Here is a 12088-nt window from a genome sequence, read left to right on the forward strand (position 1 = left end):
CCAATTAATTTTCTTTCTTTTGTTTTTTTTTTTTTTTTGGCTACTAAATCATTAGTCGCGTAAAGTTTTTTGTTTATGGCTACTACATATTTAGTCGCCAAAAGATTTATTTCCATTTAATTCTATTTTTAGCTACTAACTATTTAGTCGCTAAAAATATTTATTCCATTTTTGGCTACCAATTGTTCAGTAGCCAAAAACATAATTTTTTTTTTGTTTTTTTGTTTTTTCAAATTAATTTGTCCACAACTTATATATATTCCATGCAACCTGTAACATGTATATAAACAAAACAATACATATATATATCATCACCCATTCCACAATCTGCATCTATTTCACTTACAATCATCCAAACAAAATTATAACTTTTAATGTCAACATTGCAAACAAAGTATATTCCAACTTAAAATAATAATTTCATACAAACCTATTTAAACATATGAGCTACCAGTGACATCCATACACCATCTATATATAAAATCAAAAGACTTCAAAAATTCACTAGAATAAATCAAAAGGCGTTCTGTTGGTGTTGAGAAGAACCCAATAAGACGTAATAGATTCTTGTGAACAGCTACACTTATCATCTCAACTTCATGCTGGAATGTTGCGTCTCCACCAGAACTCTCATAATCATTTAATCGTTTCACAGCCGCTTTAGTATTATTTGAAAGCACCCCTTTATAAACCTTTCCAAAACCCCCCTTTCGAAGGACATTTTTCTCATTAAAGTTGTCTTTAGCTAGCTGTAATTCTCGCGAAGCAAATCTTCTCAATTGGCCAAATGCAATTCTTTTGTCAACTTCACATAAGCATACAAATAAACAGAATCCGTCAGTAAATTACCAGAAAATCCAAGTCACAACAAAATCAATACCTCAATTATATATCTACCAAAGATTTAGAATTAATGAGAAAGCTAGAGGTTAATACACATTGACAAGATAATATGAATTATGAATTATGAACTATGCTAATAAAATCTCAAAATTCAACTGATAACATTTCTTTGGCATTGTTTCATTAAATCCAATTTTTATATACTAATAAGTATTTTTTGCTTTTCTCAAAAGAATCCAATCTGCATGTAGATATCAAAGACGCTTCACAAATTGATTAGGGAAAAATATTAAATAAACTTAACAAACAGTTGTCACAAGTCCGTTTCTGACTAAGTTTAAGGCGTATTTGGCTCTAACTCTCAACTTACGGGTCCGAATTACATTCCGTCAGTTGTCACAAGTCCTATTTGTCAAGGAGAAGCTGTCCGTGAGAGCCACATGGTGGTTCGGGGTTTGTTTTGAATTTTTTCCCCCGGAACGCCTTTTTTCGACTAAGTTTAAGGCGTATTCGGCTTTAACTCCTAACCTACAGATCCGAATTACATTCCGTCAGTTGTCACAAGTCCTATTTGTCAAGGGGAAGCTGTTCGTGAGAGCCATATGGTGATTCGGAGGTTGTTTTGAATTTTTGCCCCTAGAACGCCCTTTTCTGACTAAGTTTAAGGTGTATTCGGCTCTAACTCTCAACCTACGGATTCGAATTACATTCTGTCAGTTGTCACAAGTCCTATTTGTCAAGGGGAAGCTGTCCGTGAGAGCTACAGGTGGTTCGGGGGCTGTTTTGAATTTTCACCCCTGTAACGCCCTTTTTTGACTAAGTTTAAGGCGTATTCGGCTCTAACTCCCAACCTACGAATCCGAATTACATTCCGTCAATTGTCACAAGTCCTATTTGTCAAGGGGAAGCTGTCCGTGAGAGCCACATGGTGGTTCGGGGGCTGTTATGAATTTTCACCTCCCGGAAAGGCTCTTTTCAAGTAAGTTTAAGGCGTATTCGGCTCTAACTCTTTACCTACGGGTCCGAATTACGTTTCGTTAGTTGTCACAAGTCCTATTTGTTAGACTTATTTATTTTGATGATTTATTTAATTATGTTTTAATTTATTTGAACGAAAAAAATAGAATCCAAAATTTATTTTTATGATTTATTTAATTATGTTTTAATTTATTTGAAAGAGAAAAATAGAATCCAAAATTTATTTCGATGATTTATTTAATTTAAATTTATTTGAAAAAGAAAAATAGAATCTAAAATTTCTTCTGATGATTTATGTAATTATGTTTTAATAGAATCCAAAATTTATTTCGATGATTTATTTAAATTATGTTTTAATTTATTTGAAAGAGAAAAATAAAATCAAAATTTATTTGTCCCATTATTTCTCACCTAAACTTTTATCTTAAATACATTCAAACAATATTTAGGATAAAAGTTTAGGTGAGAAATAATGGGACAAAATAAATTTTGATTCTATTTTTCTCTTTCAAATAAATTAAAACATAATTTAAATAAATCATCAAAATATATTTTGGATTCTATTAAAACATAATTAAATAAATCATCAAAATAAATTTTGGATTCTATTTTTCTTTTTCAAATAAATTAAAACATAATTAAATAAATCATCAAAATAAATTTTGGATTCTATTTTTCTCTTTCAAATAAATTAAAACATAATTAAATAAATCATCAAAATAAATAAGTCTAACAATCTCACATTTTTTGATGATGGCACACAATAATGTTTTGATTTGATTTGGGAGTAAGAAAAGCTCCCCTCAAGTCATACTCCCTGAATTCATTTCTAAATATATAGGTTAGCACATGTGTAATAAATAAGTTTTAATTAGAGACATGATATGAGACTAAGATATCAAACTATAAATACATAACATCGTAACAAAATAATACCATAATACATAACATAATTTTCTCCCCCTGTGACATTATCCAAAGAAAATCATGGGTCAGAAATTAGAGGAGGAGGAGGAACATGATAGTGATAAATGACATCTATACAATTCAAAACATATATATACATATATATACGATTCACACGTCTCTATCTTTCTCGTCGAAAATCACGTCGGACATGCGTCCTCGCTTTTGCGTTAGTCGACCGACAAAAGCGAGACGGGTCAATCAACGACCTCAGCTCTCTCTCCCTCTTGCCTTATTCTCCTCCGTCTTCTTCTTAATTACTCTCTTCTCCTTCTGTTTTCTCATTCGCTTCCATTTCTTTTTTCTTCTACGTGAGAGAGATAGAACAGAGAGACTGAGCAGAGCAAAAAGGCTGCCAAAAATGACCCTCTTTTCGATTACATCTCTCTCTTCTACTCTTTTTGGACCTGAATGATCCTGTAAGCGCTGCTGGGACAAGTGCCCCGGCTCCTACTCTTCCCAACCTTCCTATGATGTCGATTGAGTAAATAATGGCAGCTCAATCAGATATTGAAGTCAATCATTTCACACTGACGTCCTGTATGGGACGGTGACTGCAGTCACAAAATTGGCTCACCGACTGCAAAACAGGACAAGTGAGCTCCACCAGGTCAACGCCCAACTCTTGCTGCTCCGGCGCATGTACAAGGATGCGTGACCAGAGATTTGCGCACTGAAGACCGAAAATAAATAGCTTAAACAGAAGACCACCTCCATGGCCCGATTTGGAGTAATGTCATTCTTGGCCTTTGATAGTCAGCAGGGAGTCGTCACTCTCGACGAAAACACGGGGGCAGGGCCTTCAAGGGCCGCCCAAGGTGATAAAAAGAGGAATAAAACGATGGAAGAGGCGAGTAAGTAAGATCGGCGTATGGCCATAAAAAAAATGAAGGGTTTTTTTTTTTATATATATATAAATATGTTTATTGTGATTGGCGTATGGCCGTAAAAAAAATAAAGGGTGTTTTTTATTTTTTATTTTTATGTATTTGTATTTGTATTTTGATTTGTTTTTGTTTTATGTTTAAGTACTGAAAAATGAAATTAAAAAGCAGAAAATAAGAAAATTAAGCCCAAATAAAAAATAATAATGAGAAATAAAAATAAAAGAAAAGAAATTAAGTCTAATAGCAAAATAAAAAAATAAAATAAATTAAAATAAAATAATACCAGCAGAAATTAAACTTAATGGGACGTTGGTGTTGCTGGAATGGTAATACAAAAAAAAAAAGAGTTTAAAAAAAAAAATCAATGTATGCAAAATTAATTTTATCTCAAGATGCAGAACCCCAAAAAAAAAATTACACTGTTGAAAATAGCAAACTGTTAAGGAGAATAAACGTATGAAGGACTTGAGAGCATTCAACTGATATAAATATTTCCATATCAATGTAGCAATACACATATATCATTTTAACAAAAATTCAAGTTTGACAGTCATAACAAAACTTTTTAAGTAGAAATCGACATTCCAAGCTCGCCATGAATAAAATTGAAGCGATTCTCGCATAGGGGTTTTGTAAAAATATCCACCAATTGCTTGTCGGTGTTTACAAATTCAAGTAAAATATCCCAATTTTGAACATGATCTCTTAAAAAATGATGTCGAATTTCAATATGTTTTGTTCGTGAGTGTTGAACTGGATTTTTGCTTAAATTGATGGCACTAGTATTATCACATTTAATAGGGATATGATCATAATGCAAATTAAAGTCCTTCAATTGTTGTTTCATCTAAAGTATTTGGGCACAACAACTTTCGGAAGCTATGTATTCAGCTTCGGCTGTTGATAAAACAACAGAATTTTGCTTTTTGCTAAACCAAGATACTAATGAGTTACCAAGAAAGTGACAAGTGCCACTGGTGCTTTTTCTATCAAGTTTGCATCCAGCAAAGTCGGCATCCGAGTAACTAATTAAATCAAATGCAACACCTCTAGGATAAAACAGTCCCAAATTTTGAGCGCTAACAAGATATCTAAAAATTCTTTTCACAGCACTAAGATGTGATTCCTTAGGATTTGATTGATATTTAGCACACATACAAATACTAAACATAATATCGGGTCTACTTGCGGTTAAATAAAGAAGTGAGCTGATCATATCTCAATATTTTTTTTGATCAATGGATTTACCTTTTTCATCCTTGTCTAGCTTAATGGATGTGCTCATACGAGTTCCAACTATTTTTGAGTCAAACATACCAAATTTATTGAGTAGTTCTTTTGTGTACTTAGCTTGGTTGATAAAAATTCCTTCCTTACATTGTTTGATTTGAAGCCCAAGGAAATAATTTAACTCCTCCATCATGCTCATCTCAAACTCACCTTGCATACACTTAGCAAATTCCTTACACAAGGTTTCATTAGTAGTACCAAATATAATGTCATCCACATATATTTGCACAATAAGTAAATCATTATTTTTAGTTTTAACAAAAAATGTTGTGTCAATCGTTCCTCTAGAAAAATTATTTTCAATCAAAAATTTACTTAATCGTTCATACCGTGCACGGGGTGCTTGTTTCAAACCATATAAAGCTTTTGATAGTTTAAAAACATGATTTGGAAAAGCATGATCTTCAAAACTTGGGGGTTGTTTAACATAAACTTCCTCATTTATAAAACCATTAAGAAAGACACTTTTTTACATCTATTTGATAAAGTTTGAAATCTCTAAAACATGTAAATACAAGTAACATGCGAATGGCTTTTAATCTAGCAACCAGAGCAAATGCTTCATCGAAATCAATACCTTCTTCTTGATTGTATCCTTGTGCAACAAGTCTAGTCTTATTTCTTATAATTGTGCCGGATTCATCAAGCTTGTTTCGAAAGATCCATTTGGTACCGATAATCGTATGATCTTTAGGTTTTGGCACAAGTTCCCACACTTTGTTTCTCTCAAATTGGTTAAGCTCTTCATGCATAGCTATCATCCAATGTTCATCGAATTCGGCTTCTTGAAAGTTTTTAGGCTCAATCTGTGAGAGAAAAGCCAAGTTACTACAAAAGTTTCTAAGTGAAGAGCGAGTTTCAATACCTTTTGTAGAGTCACCTAGGATTAAATCCTTAGGGTGATTATAAACAAACTTCCATTTTCTTGGCAAATCATCATTGTTTCCTCATTCTTCTTGAGGTGGGAAAATAGGTTGTTCAATCTCTTTGTTCAACTTACATGGTTGGTTCTCTTCTTTGTAGATACTTGAATCTTCCACATTTGGTTCCAAATCTATATTATTACTAACAATTTGCTTTTGAGCAGAGATGTTAGTTTTATCAAATGCCACATGTATAGATTCTTCCACAACAAGAGTTCTTTTATTAAAAACATGATAAGCTTTGCTAGTTAAGGAATAACCAAGAAAAATTGCTTCATCAGATTTTGAATCAAATTTACTTAAGTTATCCTTACCATTATTATGCACAAAACTTATACTAACAGTGAGTTGGTGAGAAAAATTCTTAGGTGTTTACTAAAGAATTGGGAAGCAAAGGTCACGACCATTATAGAAGCCAAAAATCTCTCCACACTTAGATTGGATGAGCTTATGGGTTCCTTTATGTCTCATAAGATCATCATGAAAGGACATGAGAATGCTGAAAACAAAAAGAAAAGTGGAATTGCGTTCAAAGCCTCATCAAAAGAAGAATAACATGAAAACTCCAATGAAGATGAAAACTATGTCATGCTTAGTAGAAATCTCAAAAAGCACTTCAAGAAAAACAATTATGGAGAAAGAAGATCTTTCAAGAAAGAGTACAACAAAGATAACAAGAAAGAGCCTATTAGTTGCTATGAGTGCAAACATCCTAGACATATGAAGATGGATTGTCCATAATTGAAGAATCATGGAAAAGACTACAAAAGAAACAAAAAGGCCATGGTAACAGCTTGGGGAGAAAATGAAGATGAAGCTCAAGTGATGAAATTGAAAATGAAGTAGCCAACTTATGTCTCATGGCTCTTGAAGATGAAGACTCTACTCAAGATAGGGTAACTACTCTTTATGAAGAACTTAAAAGTACATTCCATGAACTACAAGATGAATTTAGAAAAGTTTGTGCAAAAAACAATGTGTTGAAGAAATCTGTTGCATCTTTATTTATTAATGTAGAAGAATTAAAGAAAGAAAAAATTGTTTTGAAAAATGATTTTGATACTATCTCTAATGAGAAAACTATTTTAAAAAACAATATTGATGATTTAACAAAAACACTTGAAAATTTTGTAAAAGGTATAAATAATCTCAACATGCTTCTTAGAAATCAAAGATGTGTTTTCGATAAAGCGGGCATTGGATATGACCCTATTAAAAAACAAAAGAATCTCAATACAATTTTTGAAAAGGTATCTCTCATGACTCACTATCATATTACTTGTTATTATTGTAGAAAGAAAGGCCATTATATATCTTCTTGTCCATTCAAAAATAATATAAATATGGGAATTAAAAAGATTTGGATTGTTAAAGGATCTAACAAAACTAACCAAGAAAGACCCAAGAAATTATGGGTACCAAAAACCAATACTTGATTGTCATCTTGTAGGTTTACTTTAAGTCCAAAGCTAAAGAAGGGAAGTAGTACCTTGATAGTGGAAGTTCCAGACACATGATCGGAGATAAATCCTTCTTTACTACATTGTCATCCAAAGATGGAGGCTTTGTTACTTTTGGAGACAACAAGAAAGGAAAAATCATCGGCATTGGTAGCATCGATATTTCTCCTAACCCTTATATTGAAAATGTTTTACTTGTTGATGGACTTAAGCATAATCTACTTAGTATTAGGCAATTACGTGATAAAGGTAATCGAGTTATTTGATAAATCACATTGCACAATTGAAAGCACAAATAATCATAAAGCTTTATTCGTTGGTAATCGTCAAGATAATGTTTATGTTTTTCATCTCAATGATCTCTATGTTAGTGATGTTAAATGTCTATATGTTAATAATGAAAATAGTTGGCTATGGCATAGAAGACTTGGTAATGCTCATATGGATTTAATTGCTAAACTTTTGAAAAAAGATTTGGTCATTGGACTTCCAAAAATTAAATTTGAAAAAGATCATCTTTGTAGTGCTTGTCAACAAGGAAAGCAAACTAAAACATTGTTTAAATCAAAATCTCACATTTCCACAACTAGACATTTACAACTATTGCATATGGATTTATTTGGTCCCTCAAGGACATCTAGTCTAGGTGGTAAATATTATTGTCTTGTTATTGTTGATAATTATTCAAGATTTACATGGGTTATGTTTTTAGCACACAAAGATGAAACATTTTCTTCTTTCACAAAACTCTATCGTAGAATTCAAAATGAAAAAGCCTTTCTTATTACTAATATTCGAGCCGACCATGGTAGAGAACTTGAAAATGAAAAATTTGAATTGTTTTGTGATGACTGTGGTATTAGACATAATTTTTCAACACCTAGAATCCTCAACAAAATGGTATAGTAGAAATGAAGAATATAACTTTAGAAGAGATGAGTAGAATAATGCTTTGCGAAAGTAATCTTCCTAAATATTTTTGGGCCGAAGCCGTTCACACCGCATTCTATATTTTAAATTGTGCATTAATTAGATTTATTCTCAAAAAGACTCCTTATGAACTTTGGCATGATAGAGATGATTTATTTAAATTATGTTTTAATTTATTTGAAAGAGAAAAATAGAATCAAAACTTATTTTGTTCCATTATTTCTCACCTAAACTTTTATCCTAAATATTGTTTGAATGTATTTAATATTTGCTTAAATCAGGAGTTCATTTCAACCCAAAAATAATGCCCAAACCAGAAGTTCAAACAGCCCAAAACAAAGGTTCAAACAGCCCAGCACAACAGCAGGCCAAAAGGTTTAAGTGGAAGATATTCAAATTAGTAATGATGGAGTGAAAGATATTCAAATTAGTAATGATGGAGTACAACAACTATAAACGGCTATAAGTTTCATTATATATACCAAAGTCTCTAGTGTAAACAAGTTACAAAAAAAAAAAAAAATCAAAAAATATTCTTTGATCTATAATCACTCACATCTATTCTCTGAAAAATTCTTTGAGAAGTGTTTTTCAATTTTTGTTTACATCCTCTTTCATTGAGACGTATAGCTTTAAGCCCATCTTTCTTGTGTGCGGTTTACAGAAAAACCAGAGCTTAATTTTTATATCTATCTTTGAGAGATAATTCTTGTAGCTTTCTGTGAAAGCAAAAACACATTCTTTTCAACCTTGTAAGAGTGTAGTACACTCAGTGTTCTTGCCTTAGAAAGTCTGTGTAAAATCTGTGGAGGATTACTCTATCTGTGAAAAGGTTGCTAACACCCTGTGAAGCTAGAGTATAGTAGAAAATCTTAAGTGAAGCTTGAGAAGTGGATGTAGGCCGAGTTGAAGCCGAACCACTATAAATTTGTTTTCATCTCTCTCCCTTATCTCTTTATTTTATTTAAATTGCCATAGTTATATTTCAAATTTTCACTGTACTAAAATCATTAACTGACATAATTGTTAGAACACTTGTTTTAATTATTTTTTTTTCATTAACTATATTTATTTATTGTGCTAGTCGTAATTTTTATTAGGGTATCATTATTTTTATTTGTAAAAACTTAATTCACCCCCCCTTAAGTTGTCTTTTGGGTAACACTATTTGTCACGGGGAAGCTGTCTGTGAGAGTTACATGCTGGTTCGGGAGCTGTTTTGAATTTTCACCCCCGAAATGCCATTTTTCGACTAAGTTTAGGGCATATTCGGCTTTAACTCCCTACCTACGGATCCAGATTATATTCTGTCAGTTCTCACAAGTCCTATTTGTCATGGGGAAACTATCCGTGAGAGCCACAACACATGAAACTGAAAGTACCTAATAGTCTGCATGTTCCAACATCCTAAAGTAACCATTATGTTTACAAACATGGAAGGAAGAAGTGGCTCTTTTTTTGATATTTAAGCTCTAGAGTTTCCAATACATACCACCTGCAGATGCCAGTGCCACAACACATGAAACTGAGAGAATCTAAAGATACTTAGTGACCATACAACATGAAAGAGAAAGCTTTACCATCCAAGACCGTGAACTTGCAACCTCTTTACTTTTTTTCACAACCTGAGTTGCACACACGCAAAAGATAAAAAGAGTCTAAAATAATAGTATATAAAAAAAAAACTTCCCACATGATATCTAAAATAATTTGCAGTTTTATCTTATTTTCCATAATTTTCATATCTATCCCCGATATCACAAAATGGGCTTTCATTAAGGTCACCCAAAATCTTAACAACCACTTTGCAAAGGGTTTTCAGTAGGATCACCTATCAACCTTTTCCACAATTACTACTCTCTCAAATATAACAATAAACAAGGTTTTCTCAACTCACCTAAAACTGACAACCACTAAACACAATCCTAAACACTTTAACAGGGATGCTCATCTAGAGCTCTTATGGTGTCTCTTTGTGTGACTAGAGTATAAGTGTGTGATAGAATGAGAAATTATACCTTCCACTAGACAAGAACTCAAAGATTAAGTCAAACCAAGTGTTGAAGGTCACACAACAAAACACACACACACAAAAGGTGGGAAACCTTTGTACGATGTGATCTAGAGTGTATAGAGATGGTAGAACACTCAACAATCATTGTAATTAAGTGCTAATTTTATTTATTATGCAATTGTGGGCCCCCTTCTCCCTAAAGTATTTTTGGTGTTATGAACTATTAATAAAAACATTATTTGAAATGCATTCAGTTGATTTTTAAATAGATATAATTAGTTTTGCACATGATTAATGCATAAAAAATCACTTGATAAACGTCTCTACTTATATACGTATATTGACGCTTTTATGGGACTCTTGCTCTCAAGATATTTTTACAAATTATTAACTTTCATAAAACTAAAAATAGCTATGAGAAACCAATACAACTGTCGAGATGATTCAATAATAAACTTAATCATGAGAACTTGCTATTTATACATGCAGCAGCATCATCAATGTTCTGAACACCAACAAGGTCCATTCATAATTTGCAATTTAATCGACAAGTACACCATAAAACAACACAAGTACACCACAAAACAACAAAGTAACCATAATTTACAGGAACTTCTATACAGTAGACCCGAGATCCCTTATTTCACCAAATAAATAAATAAATAAATAACCCATATATACACGGTTGTTTCAATGGTTTTGTGACATATCATAAATTATTAAAAATACTTTGTAACTTGTAAGCTAAGAAGTTTCCATGACGAAGAAGGCCAACAACCACAAGAACAAATCTCTTTGTGAGAAATCCATGCAAATTTTGGTGAATTTCATCAAACTCACTTCTATCTATCTTGCAAGTTTAAGTTTAGGAACAACTACTGAAGGACATACCTTACCTGACCAAAACCGTCCAGGTCGACAAGGCATAGTCCTTCCCGAGAATGTCTTGAAGGTTTCTAAAATTCAAGGGAGTCAGACTCAGAAGTCACAAGAGCCAGAGAGTGATTCTATGTCATACTCTTACTTGATGGATCCAAGTGAGAATAAGGGCTCTTCTTACATGGTCTCAGAAGTTAATGATTATAATGATAATAGATTTTCAAATTATATTCAGAGGTTTCATGACAAGAACCGAAGAGATTCGATTACTGCATCCAAAGGTTTGCCATACATATTGCCTCCTCATCCACCTCGTCGAGCCAATTAGTTGTCATGTTTGAGTGTAATTTCTCTTTTGTGATTCATTCTATAATAATTTCTCCAAGAATGTGATAGTGAAAGGGACTTCAAACTCGCAAAGTATTTGTTATATGTTATGTTGTTCATGTAAGCCTTTGGGTTAATTAGGAAGAAAAATAAGGTGTTATTATATATCCATCTGTGTTTGTTGATGATAGATTTATGTAAAAAGGCATAAATTATCACATGGGTTTAGAATATTGACCATATGTTCAACTAATGATATTTCATAATTTGTTCATATTATCTTTTGCTTCTTCTTCTTTGTGTGTGTGTGTGTGTGTGTGTGTGTGTGTGTGTGTGTCCGCCGTAGTAAGTATATAGTCTTATTATTGGACGTGTGCATAACTAGCGTAGTATTTAGAACAGACAGAATAATTACTTATAAAAATGAAAATTTTAGAACACGAGACTCTTGTTGCTATAGAATTTAAAAGGATTAGATGTATATAGTCCTAATCCAGTATGCAAAAAAACTCAACTATTTTTTTGTAATTATTAAAATATTTGTTAACAAAAAGGAAAAACAACGAAGATCCATTAGAACTTCTGAGCATA

At 32.3% G+C, this 12088-nt stretch overlaps 1 long non-coding RNA gene across 1 annotated transcript; it reads right to left on the bottom strand.

The window, feature by feature from the left end:
- Window positions 1-306: 306 nt before the first annotated feature.
- Window positions 307-6312, bottom strand: LOC145801071 (uncharacterized). Its single transcript, XR_014341951.1, has 2 exons — window positions 5542-6312; window positions 307-805 (listed from the first exon to the last, which is right to left on the bottom strand). It is a non-coding gene; the product is annotated as an uncharacterized LOC145801071 (long non-coding RNA).
- Window positions 6313-12088: the final 5776 nt, after the last annotated feature.

The sequence above is a fragment of the Camellia sinensis genome, chromosome 1 (assembly GCF_055761805.1).
Source record: "Camellia sinensis isolate YWXY chromosome 1, ASM5576180v1, whole genome shotgun sequence".
NCBI classification, from domain to species: Eukaryota; Viridiplantae; Streptophyta; class Magnoliopsida; order Ericales; family Theaceae; genus Camellia; species Camellia sinensis.